Source organism: Bos indicus x Bos taurus, chromosome 15 (genome assembly GCF_003369695.1).
Source record: "Bos indicus x Bos taurus breed Angus x Brahman F1 hybrid chromosome 15, Bos_hybrid_MaternalHap_v2.0, whole genome shotgun sequence".
Taxonomy (NCBI): Eukaryota; Metazoa; Chordata; class Mammalia; order Artiodactyla; family Bovidae; genus Bos; species Bos indicus x Bos taurus.
In genome coordinates this window covers 13031091-13047173 of record NC_040090.1, presented here as the reverse complement: position 1 = coordinate 13047173, position 16083 = coordinate 13031091, and the positions used below count along the sequence as shown (strand labels likewise).

General features: G+C 39.2%; 1 protein-coding gene across 4 annotated transcripts in view; it reads right to left on the bottom strand.

Moving 5' to 3' along the window:
• The window catches only part of LRRC4C (leucine rich repeat containing 4C), a 1428975-nt gene that overhangs the window by 554512 nt on the left and 858380 nt on the right, over nt 1-16083 (bottom strand). For all 4 annotated transcript variants that reach the window (XM_027562627.1, XM_027562628.1, XM_027562626.1 and 1 more), the window contains exon 4: nt 14639-14775. The gene's annotated coding sequence lies outside the window, so the exon portion shown is untranslated. The remainder of the gene's footprint in view (nt 1-14638; nt 14776-16083) is intronic.

The following is a 16083-nucleotide window of genomic DNA, read 5'->3' as shown; positions in this document are numbered from 1 at the left end:
TACAAATGAACTCATATACAAAATAGAAATACACCCACAGACATAGAAAACAAACATGGTTACCAAAGGGGAAAGAGGGGATTAAGGATAAAGTGGGAGATTTAGATTAACATATACACACTGCTGCTACTGCTGCTGCTAAGTCACTCAGTCGTGTCCGACTCTGTGCGACCCCAGAGACGGCAGCTCACCAGGCTCCGCTGTCCCTGGGATTCTCCAGGCAAGAACACCAGAGTGGATTGCCATTTCCTTCTCCAATGCATGAAAGTGAAAAGTGAAAGGGAAGTTGCTCAGTCATGTCCGACTCTTAGCAACCCCATGGACTGCAGCCCACCAGACTTCTCCATCCATGGGATTTTCCAGGCAAGAGTACTGGAGTGGGGTGCCATTGCCTTCTCCAACATATACACACTACTATACATAAAATGTCCTTCCCAGGTGTTGCTAGTGGTAAAGAATCTGCCTGCCAATTCAGGAGATATGAGTTCTGTCCCTGGGTTGGGAAGATCCTCTGGAATAGGAAATGGCAACCCACTCCAATACTCTTGCCTGGGAAATTCCATGGGCAGAGGAGTCTGGTGGGCTGCAGTCCATGTGGTTGCAAGAGTCAGACATGACTAAGAGCCTAAACTACCACGTATAAAATAAATAACCAACAAGGAAAACCAACAAACTTACTTTATAAGACTGGAACTATCCTCAACATTTTGTAATAATTTATAAGGAAGAAGAATCTGAGAAAAGTAGATATATATGTATGAATATTTTAAAATGACTTCAGCAGAACCAAACCTATACCAATTTCTTTATCTCTTTGACTCTTACTTTTCTCCTATGAAACCTGGCCTAATAAGTACAAAACAGACTCTTCTGATTTTTTAATCCAAGTTAAAAACTCCTCCTTTTCTTGTCTACACTCCACCAATTCTATTATAACCAGTCTTTAAATCTTAGTCTTAACATAATTATATCACCGAGCTGAAACTAGAGTGAAGAGAAAAACCTAACTAACATTGATAGTGCTTTTATGTAGATTAGCTTTATTGAGACTTATACTTTAAATAATGTTCTTTATTCTTGCATCTCCTCCATCTCACCACATTGAAAAAACAAGTTCTTTATCTTCCCAAACCTCTTTATCTACCCCAAATCTCTCCTTCTATAATCCTCACCATCACTGTAAAGGGAAGCTTCTCTTTATTCAGAAAATCTCACTTTCACTCACAGTCTACTTTTAATCATTCCACAGATGATGTCTACTCAAAATATATTCAGAATCCAACCAGTTCTTATCAGTTGGATCTCTACTGTCATGGCACAAGAGATTACTATTCTTCACACGGATTATTGCCACAGCCTGTTCATTGTTCTCTTTTCTCTCACCTGCTCCTCCCTTCAGTCTACACTCATCACAGAAGTCAAGGAATCGAGCATCTTCCTCCATACCTCCCATGTCTAGGACCTCAACTCCCATCCCTTTCTCCCAAGCTTACTTCTGGTTAGCTACCTATAAGCCGTGATGCGCCTCCAGTGCACTAAGCCTGCTTTCACTTGAAGGCCTCTACATGTGTTTCATCTTGGAACTCAGACATTTGCACATCTAAGGTCTCTCACAATCTAATTTTCCTTACCTTCTTAGTGATGCCTTCTCTGATTATTGGTTTAAACTTTCAATGCACTCCTATACCTATATTAGTTGTTGCTTCCCTACTTTGTATTTTTCTATATAACTTGTTACCATCCAACATAGCACTGATTTAATACTATTCTGTCTGTTTGTTGATTGTCTCTGCCAACTAAAATGCGGAAATTTTAAAAGAGCTGAATTTTGTATTGGTGTGGTTCTCTGCTATAGCCCTGAAGCCAAGAAGAATGGCTGAATCTTAGTGGGTGCTCAATAAACATTTATGGACTGACTGACTGAATTAACACATGTTAAGCAACAAATCCGAAGAAACACTGACTAGTGATACAGTTTTTCCTCTTTATTAGTTCATGATCTCATGCATAACACTCAGCCACAGTCACGTTTATTCCATCTATAAAATAGAAATATTGTTGATTACTAACTACAATGGTAAATGAGAATTGTCTAGGATATAGTATATGTTTAACGGATTGTTGTTGTTAGTAAAATATTTTTAATAACTTGAGATGCCCTTTTCCATCTTCATTAAATGAAAGAATTTCCACTTTTACCCTAAAGAGTAAACACACAAATACAAATATAAAATAAGTGAGACTTTCCAGCTCAGAGTTTGACCCATAAGAGTTCTAAAATGAATAATTGTTTTAATCATAAACTATCCTCAAGATTTCTTTAGTTTTTTCCTGCATTTCTGTGCACTAAATTTCTTGACTTAAAAAATAGTTCAGCAACATGGGAGACTGGAAGGATTTTGTAAATTCTAAGAGTTAATATACCATGCTACTAAAGAGTGCTTTGCCTAAGGCTTTCCTATTCAGTTTTTGACCTTAGAGTGGCTAAGAATAAGGATTCTTCAAGGCATGCTTAACAGTGCCCAGGCCCCAAAGTAGGTGGCCCTAGTTAAAGAGAATTCTTTTTCAACCTCAGGAAAATCCTCAAGGTCTTCCTTGGTTTTTATCTGCTTTCAAAAGCATGGGAACTCCTGGGGAGGTATTCTTACAATTTTTCTTCCTACAAGTAGCCTGCCTGGGAAAAAGTAATACTTTGTCATCATTACTTGTGAAAAGTGAAAGTGAGAGTGTAAGTCGCTCAGTTGTGTCCGACTCTCTGAATTCTCCAGGCTAGAATACTGGAGCGGGTAGCCTTTCCCTTCTCCAGGGGATCTTCCCAACCCAAGGATCAAACCCAGGTCTCGCACATTGCAGACGGATTCTTTGCCAGATGAACCACAAGGGAAGCCCAAGGATACTGGAGTGGGTAGCCTGTCCGTTCTCCAGTGGATCTTCCTGACCCAGGAATCAAACCTGGGTCTCTTGTATTGCCGTGAAAAGTCCACATCAAAATCAAGTCAGCTGATTAACCTACAGAAAATCAGTGGCATGATTTCTTTTGCCAAATCACATGAACGCAAATCTAGGGGACTTAACTAGCAGGGGACTGGAGCCAGCCTGTACCAGCCTGTAAGAGAACATTGTGCCCATCTTTTCCCACCTCTGTGCTGTGACACACATTAAAATGGTAATTGGTCATTAAAATTGGTATTAAAATGGGCCATAGGGCAAGTATTTAAACCATCAAAAGAGGAAAACACTACAAACTGAGTTTTTTGCCTTTTTTTTTTCTTTTTTTCCCCTCATAGAGCTGGTTTTCCAGCACATCTTGGTTCTACTTTGTAATTTCCAAGTGTACATATATATATATATAAAATCATTCTACAATTTGTTACTGCTGTGCCATCTCTGTGCAAGACACTCAATTTAGGAGTTGCTCTCTGAAATAGAAGCATACCATTCAGTGGAATAGAATGCTCGTCCCAAATTGTTTTACTGCCTCGAAATTTCTGGTTTATGGTTTGGTTTCTTGAACAGTAAATGTGCACAGTGAAACATTTTGCTTTACTGCAGTGATATTTCATTGTATTTGCACCAGGAATACAGACCTTAAAGATGTAAAATGTGAGAAACCAAGCATAAGGAATACCCATGATATTTAACACATTTGTCACTTTAAAAAAAGTTGAGAAAATGGAGGTACTGCCAATAATATGATCATTCTACTTACTTGGACAGATAGGATAGGAGACTTAGCAGACATGGGCTGATTTTTCTTTCAAAATGTGCTTCCAATACACCTGGAAACTTCTGAGTTATGTTTAATAAACTGGAATATGGTAAGAAGATGCAATCTCTCTGATTATGTTCTCTCTTTCTTACCTCTACCGCTCAACTCTCAACTATATCATGTGAAGGTGGCTCAGAAAAATTGGCTAAATCTATATTATACAGTCAGAAAAATTGCAGAAATCCCATTTAGGATGATGGCAATAAGAAGCAACTGCCATTTTCATCCATCTTTTTGATGTTTTTAATCTCTTTTCCTTAATGAAGTGATTGTTATCACATTATTTTATTGCTAAATTTCTAACAACAAAACATGTTTTGCTCATGCTAACGCTAATATATTTTTTAAGGTATTTAAGTTTATATTTTAAAAGAAATAATAACAATACATAAGAAATTTTTAAAATGTAATAAACTTTGTGAAGCTTAAAACTCATAGAATAATACAATTTCCTGCTAATTCAGGCTATTTTCTACATTGAATACTATACAGCACCCTGATCATTTCAATTTGTGGCAACTATAAACTTTAAATGAGAGATAGAATCTGCCATAAGTTTGTAAATTCTTTGAAGTTTTAAGGGTGTGAGTTCCAAGTGTAGTTTTCTGTCTCAGGAATCTATTAAAATGGATTTCCATGAAAACAGGTGTATCATGGGAAAATAATACCTTTCCAGTTCAGTGCCATCCCTATTCTTCACTGAAAATCACATAAAATAGAAGTCACCACACTTCACACTTTGCTCTTTCTTTTTATTTTATAGAACTAGGCATTCATGGAGAACTCTTCATCCAAAGAGCTAGACTCTTATGAAAAAGCCAACCAAACAAAAAACAGGAAGCTTTTTTAAAAACTTGATCCTGTAAATACTCATTATTGAGAAAGCCTACTGCTGCTTTATCAAATACACAAGTCAAAGTTCATATCCTCTGAGTGTCTATGATGTAAGCAGGAAGCTGTCTTTTCATCTGCCTGTGATGAGCAGAACTTTTTGCTTTCGCAGGAGGCCCCTTGCCTTCATTAAACATGTTTTTGTTGCCTCAAGATTCCTAACATCATGGTTCTTGTTAGTTTCCCTAAGCCTCTTGCATCCCCTGATCCAGGACTGAAATGCTAGAGAGTTCGTTAACTGTGACACTGACTTTCTGCCAAGGATCTTTTTATTTGTGGAATTCTGTTCTTAGGTATCTGAAAAGCCATTATGTGATGCCCAGACTGTTGGATTTTACAATAAATTGATGACATTCAGAGCTCCTCTTTGGGTTATGTTTAGGATGGATTTCATGCCTGTCTAAAGGACAGTGAAGTTAACTCATCTTGTTACCTATGCTGCTATTTTTATTTATTCATTACATTTTTTTTTCTCCTTTGTACATGTTCAGATGAGTGGATTGACATTTAACTCCCAGGCCACAAGTATACATATACCTTGTTAAACATGAAGCTATTTTGGTTGGTATTTGGGGTTAGAGAAGGAACTATGAGATAGAGGGAGCACTTGATCTTAAATATTTTAAAATATATGTATGAAAAAATGATACTTATTTCTGCTCTGCTTCTGCCAAGGTCAGAACAATAAATACCTTGCTTCATTGGCAGGGATACGATTCACACAAAGAATTCTCTGATTTGGTAAAGGAATGTATACTTTGCTTAGTAATGCTTTGTGTCCTCTGCCTGACTCTTTTGCAACTCCATGGACTGTAGTCCGCCAGACTCCTTTGTCCATGGGATTTCCCAGGCAAGAATACTAGAGTGGGTTGCCATGCCCTCCTCCAGGGGATCTTCCCAACACAGGGATTGAATCCATGTCTTCTTCAGCTCTTGCATTGGCAGGCGGATCTCTGAGCCACCTGGGAGAAAGGGAACATCTTTTCTGCAGAGATTTTGGAAAATACAAGACAAATTATTTCCCAGCAGCTCCAAGTGCTCTCTCCTCCTCTGCTAAACTCCTAGAGGAAGCCATGCATGATGACTAATGTGCTCTATTAGGCACTAGCAGCAGACAAAGAGGAACAAGACACTGCCTTGCTCCGAGGAGATGAAAGACAACGTTCTACCTTATATATTATAGCTATGGTCGTCTTTCCATTTTAGCAGTGTTACTGGCTTGTATATAACTTGGTAGTTAGGTCTATATTATAAATATATATGTGATATACCTTCCTTGCTGCCTAGAATATTGTTTCACATGTAGGAGACAATTCAGCAGATTAATTCATTTGGTAATTATTCCTTCATTCAATAATTATGTGTAAACTTCTACTGTGTGAAGTAATCCTCTTTTGAAATGGGTTTGCATGTATTCCTACTCAAATACAGGAGACTGGACCTAGTAAAAGCTTAAGTTTCTTTAGTTGCTTGCTTTGTTTTCTTTTCTTTGTCTTTACACCTTTACTTGAATTATTATTGTTAAAATTTAACAATAAAAGTAGACCCATCAGAATGTCTTCAAAAACATTTCCAAAGGGCTCTATTTCCAGGAGGATGAATTAGACTTTCATTTTCCTATTCACCCCACTAAGTACAGTTAAAATCCCTGGACAGTATATATTTAAAATAAATATATAAGAAGGAGCTGAAAGGTAGAGAGTAGGAAACAGTCTAGGAAGCTTGCTGCTGCTGCTAAATCACTCCAGTCGTGTCCGACTCTGTGCGACCCCATAGACGGCAGCCCAACAGGCTCCCCCATCCCTGGGATTCTCCAGGCATGAACACTGGAGTGGGTTGCCATTTCCTTCTCCAATGCATGACAGTGAAAAGTGAAAGAGAATCCACTTAGTCATGTCCAACTCTTAGCGACTCCATGGACTGCAGCCCACCAGGCTCCTCCATCCATGGGATTTTCCAGGCAAGAGTGCTGGAGTGGGGTGCCATTGCCTTAGATCTAAGTAATTACATAATAGTGAGTTCCTGGTATTTCCTTTTGTCTCATACACACCAGACCTGAAGAAGAAGAGACCACAAACCCAGAAATGCTGACATGTACAAACTAAAAAGGGACTTCCCTGGTGGCTCAGCAGTAAAGCATCTACCTGCAATGTGGGAGACTTGCAGGAGACATGGATTCAAACCCTGGGTCAGAAAGATCCTCTGGAGAAGGAAATGGCAACCTGCTCCACTGTTCTTGCTTGGGAAATGCCAAGGACAGAGGAGCCTGGTGAGCTACAGTCCATGGAGTCTCAAAGAGTTGAACACAACGAAGCAACTAAACACAACAACAGACTGAAAAACAAACCAAAAGACACAGAAAAGGCAGTTTAGCAACATGGAAAACTCCAAGACAATTCCCCTTATCCAGCTGAACATCTCCAAAAAATATTGCTTTATCCTTAACCAATACCAAGAAAGCTTTCACGTTTCACCTTCACCAAGTTATGACAAGGTCCCTTAAACTCCCCACCAAGGTGCAATCAGACAAGGCCAAGTAGGAAACTAGAACATTCTTCTCTGCCAGGTAGCACCAAGGCCACCTTCTGTCTCTTGCTTTCTCTGTGCAAGTGATATGGGGAGCCTGGACTTTGTTCACTCAGCAGTAACAGGGACTTTCCCCGACATGCTCGAAATGTATCACAGTTGGCTTAATGGAGAGTCAGGACATGGACCACCTCCCAGAAGTCATGAAGCTACTCTTCTGCCCATAGGGTCAGTGGTGGACAAGTGGGTAGCGGTTACACTCCCTCCTACACCTCCCAGCCAGGGTTGTATCAATGGATATCTGGTAAGAGCTGGAACACCTGCCCACACTCAGAATAATGAAGAGCCTGCCCATGTGTCAACAGAGGCCAAATAAGGACAATGAATATGAATTTCTACTCTAACTTGATGTCAACTTATCCCACTTCCTCTGCTGAAGCAATATCAGAAGAAGGCAGCTAAAACGGAAGGTCTCAGAATATAATACCCAAATTCTTCATTATACCAATAACCAAGAAGATTTCCAAATGGATGTAAAATTCGATCAATAGATGTTAGTGCCAAGAAGAGCAAGTGGATATCCATAAACATGTCCTTAATGTGACTTGAGTTTCACATCTTATATAAAAGTTAACACAAAATGGGTTATGGGTTATGAACTTATATATAATAAATAAGACTGCAAAAGAGACACTGATGTATAGAACAGTCTTTTGGACTCTGTTGGAGAGGCATAGGGTGGGATGATTTGGGAGAATGGCATTGAAACATGTATAATATCATATATGAAACGAGTCGCCAGTCCAGGTTCAATGCACAATACTGGATGCTTGGGGCTGGTGCATTGGGATGACCCAGAGGGATGGTATGGGGAGGGAGGAAGGAGGAGGGTTCAGGATGGGGAACACGTGTATACCTGTGGTGGATTCATTTTGATATATGGCAAAACCAATACAATATTGTAAAGTTAAAAAATAAGACAAAATTTAAAAAATAAATAAAAGTTTTAAGGAAAAAAAATAGAAGAAAACCTTTGAGGTTTACAGATAGGAAAAGAGTTCTTATACCGGACACTGAACTATGATCCACAAAGGGAAAATCTGATAAATTGGACTCTACTGAAATTCAAAATGTTTTCTCTGAAAATTAATTATACTGGACACTGAACTATGATCCACAAAGGGAGAATCTGATAAATTGGACTCTATGCTAAGTCACTTGAGTCGTGTCCGACTCTGTGCAACCCCATAGACAGCAGCCCACCAGGCTCTCCTGCCCCTGGGATTCTCCAGGCAAGAACACTGGAGTGGGTTGCCATTTCCTTCTCCAATGCATGAAAATGAAAAATGAAAGTGAAGTCACTCAGTCGTATCCGACTCTTAGCGACCCATGGACTGCAGCCTACCAGGCTCCTCCATCCATGGGATGCCTTCTCCAAAATTGGACTCTACTGAAATTAAAAATGTTTTCTCTGAAAATTAAAACCACAGTGGATATTAACTTGTACCTGTTAGACTATTTTCAACAAGGCAAATGCTGGTGAAGACATATAGAAAAGGGAATCTTGGTAAACTGTTGGTGGAGATGCAAATTGGTGTAGCCACTATGGAAAATCGTATGAAAGTTTCTCAAAAAAATGAAAAGCAATACTCTGTATGATCCAGGTACCACACTTCTAGATGTAAATACAAAGGAAATGAAATCAGTTTCTTGGACAGATATCTATATTCTCATGTTCACTGTAGCACTGTTCACAGTAATCAAGTGTCAATCAATGAATAAATTGATAAAGAAGGTATTGTGTACATAGATATAGATTCCATATATACGATATATATATATATATCATATCATGTATATATTTGATATATGTTGTTGTTCAGTCATGTCCAATTCTCTGTGACCCCATGGACTGAAGCACACCAGGCTCCTCTGTCATTCACTATCTCCCAGAGTTTGCTGAAATTCATGTCCATTGAGTCAGTGATGCTGTCTAACCATCTTAATCTTTCCCAGCATCAGGGTCTTTTTCAATCAGTCAGATCTTTGCATCAGGTGGCCAGACTTCTTGAGCATCAGTTTCAGCTTCAGCATCAGTTCTTCTAATGAATATTTGGGGAAATTTTGCCATTTATAATAACATGGGTGAACCTTGAGGGCATTATGTTAAGTGAAATAAGTCAGACAGGGAAAGACAAATACTGTATAATCTCACTTATATTTGAAATCTAAAAACAGATCAACCTCAAAAAAATCTAAACACAGATAAAAAAATACTATATCTTTCTATTTGTTTCACAGAGCAACGTGTTAGTCACTCAGTCATGTCTGACTCTTTGTGACTTCATGGACTATAGCCTACCTCTGGAATTCTCCAGGCAAGAATACTGGAGTGGGTTGCCATTTCCTACTCCATCATAGAAACAAAGAGCATATTAATTGTTACCAGGGTAGAAGGTGGGAGCAATAGACATTGGTCATAAAGTACAAATTTTCTCTTATGTGATGAGTAAGTTCTAGGGATCTAAAGTAAAGCATGATGACTACACTGCTTTGATATTTGGATATGTAAACACTAGATATCTCAAATGTGAGGTTTGCATCATTCTTGGGGAATTAAAACCCTTTTCCGTAATAGAAAAGTTTATATTTTGTTCTAAAATAGAAACCCCAGAGAATATGGAGGCCCTATAATCTCTCTAGTTGGCAACAGGGCCATGACTAGAGGTTAGGCTTGATCATAACCCTGTCTATAATACAGCTTCCCAGCTAGTGCTAGTGGTAAAGAACCCACCTGTTAATGAAGGAGACAGAAGAGAAGTGGGTTCCATCCCTGGGTCAGGAAAATCCCCTGGAGAAGAGCATGGCAACCCACACCATTATTGTTGTCTGGAAAATCCCATGAACAGACGAACCTGGCAGGCTACAGTCCATAGGGTCACAAAGAGTTGGACACAACTAAAGTGACTTAGCATGCACACGCAGTATAATCAAAGCTATGGTTTTTCCAGTAGTCACATGGATGTGAGCGTTGGACCATAAAGAAGGCTGAGAGCCAAAGAATTGATGCTTTTGAATAGTGGCATTGGAGAAGACTCTTGAGAGTCCCTTGGACTTTAAGGAGATCAAACCAGTCAATCTTAAAGGAAATAAACCCTGAATATTCACTGAAGGACTGATACTGAAGCTGAAGCGCCAACACTTTGACCACCTGATGTGAAGAGAAAGTTCATTTGCAAGACCTTGATGCTGGAAAGGATTGAGGGCAGGAGGAGAAGGGAGCAATGGAGGATGAGATGGTTGGATGGCATCACTGACTCAATGGACATGAGTTTGAGCAAACTCCAGGAGATGGTGAAGGACAGAGAACCCTGGTGTGCTGCAGTCCATTGGGTTGCAAAGAGTCAGACATGACTTAGAGACTAAACAACGATAATAACAGCAGTGCTCTTTGCATTACACTGTGCCACATACTTTTATTATTACTCTGTAATTAAAGACTGATTTTCATTTGCTTGTTTCTATTTATCCTATTTATGTTTCATCCAGAGTAAACTTACTATACCCTCCCCTCCCAAAAAAGACTGTATTATATAGCTAAATTTTGCTACGAGTTTTTTTTTTTTTTTTAATTAAGAGTCCTTAAATGTTTTCACCACAAAACAATAACAAAATGGCAATTTGAGATGAAGCATGTGTTAACTAACCTTAACTGTGGTGAACATTTCACAGTGTGTATACGTATCAACTCATCACACTGTATACCTTAAACTCATGCAACATTATATGTCAATTATCTCTAAATAAAACTGGGGATAAACCTACTGTATATATACAACCACCATATAATCTAGCAACTGCTCTTTGAGACAATAAAATGAAATCTTATGTTCACACAAAAAGCTGTACATGAATGCTTCTAGCCATTTTACAATAGCCTCAAACTGGAAATAATCAAGACATCCTTCAGAAGGTGAATGGTAAAATAGACTGTTACGCATCTTTATCATAAATTAATACAGTTGGAAAAATCAGTGAACTGCTGATGCAGTCAAGAACTCGGGTGAATCTTCTGAGAATTATGTTGGGTGAAAAAAGCCTATCCCCAAATGTTACATACTGTACAATTCCATTTAGATAACATTTTTGTAACGACAAAAGTATAAAAATGACCTGTGCTTAAGGAAATGAAGTGGGTGTGGCTATAAAAGGGCAACAGGAGAGACCCTTGTGGTGACAGAAAATCTCTTGACTGTAGAATGTCAGTATCCTGTTAGTCATACTGTTCTATAGTTTTATAAGATAGTATCATTAGGGGGAATGCAGGAAGAGGACACTGAGATCTCTCCATGTTATTTCCTAACACAAGTGTTAATGTAGAATCGTAAAAGTCGGTCATTATCACATTTACATATTTTATATCTATGCACGTTCAATCACATGAAAGCCCTTAGTTGTTTTTCCAGCAAAACAGATTCAGGCCCTGAGAGGAATGCTTAGAAATTTATTCTTTTATAATCCATCATCTTATGCCACTTGTTGAAGCCAAAGTGGCACCGGACTAGTTAGGTGAATCTGTTAACTAAGTCAATATTTGTGATCAAAGTGATGAGATGAATCAAGCCAGGCAGATTCTTGCATTTGAAATTAAACACATACACACGCAGACCTTTACATGCAAACAGGGACAGGATATGCGCTCACTGTTAGGTTGCTATCTCAGTTCAAATCCATACTCCACACAGTATCCAAGATACATATTGCATCTTGCTTTGAAATGCTGAGCCTGGGTCTCTGCAAAGCACAATATTCTTTTGCTACCTGATTTTCTGTTTCTGTCAATAGACACAGTTAGAGGGAGACTGGAGAGCTGGAGGGAAAATTGCTCATGACCTACACTCTACAGAACAGTTAATTCCAGTTTTTTTCTTTTTTCCCATACTCCTAAAAACAACCTCACGGTGCCCCTCTTCCAGGTGATATAACAGCACTAGCTGCCTGGTACTCCTTCCTCAGAGATCCGGCTCCATCTTTGCCTGTGGATTCCCTTCTAATTCTTTAGGCTGTTAATATTCACTCAACAGGTTTCCTCACAAAATTCTGAGTCCCAGATATCTGTGGTTCCCAATCTGACCTCCTGGGGCACTACACTTGCAAGCTGGTGCCATTGCCTTCTCCACATTCTTCTTAGAGACATTAATCCCAGCAAGATGGAGTCCTTCTCACCCCAGCTTCTACAGTTCCTCAGTCTTTCAGGCAGCAAGGCTACTCAAGATCCCTGAATGTCAGTTCTGTAAAGCCCTTCCTCCAATCTTCTGAATTCTCATCATCCCAAATTCATGTCTGTTGCTCTGCAGCCAAAGTAGCCACTTCCTGCAACCTCTATGACTTATCAGTGTCCTTGCTCGTGTCTTTAATTCTCCAATATCTGGTTAATAATTCCTAAATTACATTTTATCTATTATAATACCCAGTGTAGTTTCTGTTTCCTAGGTATAACCCAGATGCAGGCCATTAGCAGTAAGATTAGAAGGTGAATAAATGGGAAGATGCCAGAGAGGCCATGAGAAGCTAGGTTCAAGGCAAAAGTATGAAAGAATCAAATGAAGGAAGGGTAAGAAAAGCAATCAGAAGCTGAGAGAGAGAAAGAAAGAGTCGGGTAGAAAGAGAGAGAGAAGAATGGATGGAATATATATTCAGGGAGAAGTAGAGTTGCAAAGAGGATAATTTTGCTACTGCTGATGAAAATGGTACAGACATATAAGAAAATGCTAGAACTATCTTTTTTTTTTCCTGTTTTCAATTTCTGTTTCAATTCCAGCCCATGCATGTAAACAAAATAATTATCTTTTCACTACAGTGACTATTATGAGTCTTTCTTCCTGATAAACAAAAGAGCCAAAGTAAAAGGAAATAACATCCCCCCTTCCGTATAGATAGAAGGACTAAGTGAAAGTGAAATTTACTCAGTCGTGTCCGACTCTTTGTGACCCCATGGACTATACAGTCCATGGAATTCTCCAGGCCAGAATACTGGAGTAGATAGCTGGTCCCTTCTCCAGGGGATCATCCCAACCCAGGGATCAAACCCAGGTCTCTTGCACTGAGGCGGATTCTTGAAAGGGGGCCATCACATGCTCTTAAAATACCCAAAAAATGAACAACAACAACAACAAAAAACAAGACTTTCAGGTCTTTCCTCTTTTTGCTGCCTCATGTTCCTCTTGATGCGCTGCTACCTTACCTTGATCTTACCATTGCCTTTCATCTTTAAAAAACACTTCACATGCTAAAAAACACCTCCATATCTGTGCTCTTATGTGACTTTCCAAACACAGTGGTTTCCCAGAAGACAGATAACATGTTTTCCATTTAGCTTAATCTATACAATGTGATGGACAAGATGCAAAAATGGATAGATGTCTTCAAGGAAGATCTTTAGTTATGAATCCAGGACAGGTAGCTGTTATACATGCAACTCAGAACTAAACATTAACAGAAAATGTAGGACAATTCCGCATGCCCCAGTGCCAGATTCTAAGAAGATTTCTACTTTACTCTTAAAACCGCAAGAATGATTCAAGCAAGCATTTGCCAATTAAGATGGCAAGTACAAATGTCTCCCTTGCCATAGATGGAGCTCAATGCCACTAGAATTTCAGCTTACTTTTTTTTTTCTTCTCCTTAATACAGTTGAGCCCCACAGATGAATAAGCAGATTATTTCAATTTCACAGAGCTGGACATCTCCAATTTCTAGGCTCATGTGGCCTTGACAATTGATGATACAACATGTAGCTGCAGACCATGCCACAGCCCATGCCCTCCGCCCAGGAACTGACACTTGTATGAGTGACCTGGACTTTCCTTCTTCCCCGCTGGTACATTCAGGCAAGTTCAGCTTTCCCAATAGCCCACGAGAAAATATTTTCATGCTGTTACCACATCAGGTATTCCAACCTCACCAGGATTTCAAAGGGAGAATAAAAAACCAGTTACCTTTCCCAAACACTTTGTTCCATATTAATGACCTAACTACTGCCCTGGTTTCAAAGAAGGAGGGGGACATCACCATTTGTCTGATTGTTCCATTCTGAATCCTGGGCAGACCAATCTGCTGCTCTTTCAACTCCTGGGGCAGTACAAAGAAACATCTGTTCCAGGAACAGTTGGACTCTCACCCCTCTGCATAAATCACTACTAGTAAAAGTTTTATGAGGTGGGTACTTTTTCCCCCTGCTTCTTCCTTTTGTAATTGACTGAAGCCCAAATGAACAAGATGAAATGGCCAGACATTTAGCCATATGTTGGCATCCACATGTGTACATTTGGGAGGCAAGAGAAGCTGTCAGCTGACGAAGGAACATTACAATCATCTGAAATGTAATTAACAATCCCACAGTCAATGAATCTTTGGAAGTTTCTAACAGATTAAATTACACCTCTCACTTACCTGTAGCAAATTGTCCATGGACCAGTTTCCGTATCTGTGAAACTTGAATCTAGTCAATTTACGGAGACTTCAAAGGGGTTTCAGGACGTTTCCATATTGCTAATCTACATAGCTTATCTCTGCTTTTCCAGTAACTCCTACATAAAAAAGAATAAAAGGATATAGTTAGGAATATATAATGCTCAGGAAATGCAGGTTAATCAATTAGATTATAGCACCCAGGCATGTGTGCTCAGTCAAGTCCTACTCTTTTCTGGACTCTATGGGCTGCAGCCCACCACGCTCCTCTCTCCATGGGATTTTTCAGACAAGAATACTGAAGTGGGTTGCCATTTCCTTCTCCAGGGCATTTTCCTGACCCAGGAATAGAACCTGTTTTCCTGTATCTCCTGCATTTCACGTAGAATCTTTACCACTGGGCCAGTGGGGAAGCTATACTTGAACATTTTTATTATTTGTTTAATAGAAAAGGATAGGAAGAAAACATTTCTCTTTTAAAAACAATATTTCATGTTAATATGGCTTTGTATCTACAGTTAGCACCTAGCAAAACACCAGGTGAGTGACGAAAGGTTAATAAAAGTTTATTGACTATACAGTTAATATAATAGATTTCATTAAAACTGTCTTGTTCCTGCATGTCTTGAGAAAGTGAAAGGGAATTTAACTTTGAGACGCTCCTATGGGCCTAGGGATTTGCTAGTTGAATATATATATACAGATACATACACATATATGTGTACATACGTGGAGAAGGAGATGGCAACCCACTCCAGTATTCTTGCCTGGAGAATTCCATGGACAGAGAAGCCTGGCAGGCTACAGTCCACGGGGTCTCAAAGAATCGGATATGACTAAGGAACTGACGTATATATATATAAATATACATACATACATATATATATATATATGTATATATACACACACACACATACACACATATAATCTTATTCCTGGAGAAGGAAATTGAACCCATTCCAGTATTCTTGCCTGGAGAATCTCATGGATAGAGGAGCCTGGTGGGCTGCAGTTTGTGGGGTCACAAGAGATGAACACAACTTAGTGACAAAACCACATAATCTTATTCCGTTAGTACAACCACCTTTCTAAGCATTTACTACCTATAGCTCTCTTTGGCAAGTTTTTATTAGCCTCATTCTTCAGATCATAAGTGAACAACTTACATGTCAGGGAGGTCAGTTTTTAAAACCAGATAAGCTGAAGAACAGTATGAAAAGGCAAAATGATAGGATACTGAAAGGGGAACTCACCAGGTCGGTAGGTGCCCAATATGCTACTGGAGATCAGTGGAGAAATAACTCCAGAAAGAATCAAGAGGTGGAGCCAAAGCAAAAACAATACCCAGTTGTGGATGTGACTGGTGACAGAAGCAAGGTCTGATGCTGTAAAGAGCAATATTGCATAGGAACCTGGAATGTCAGGTC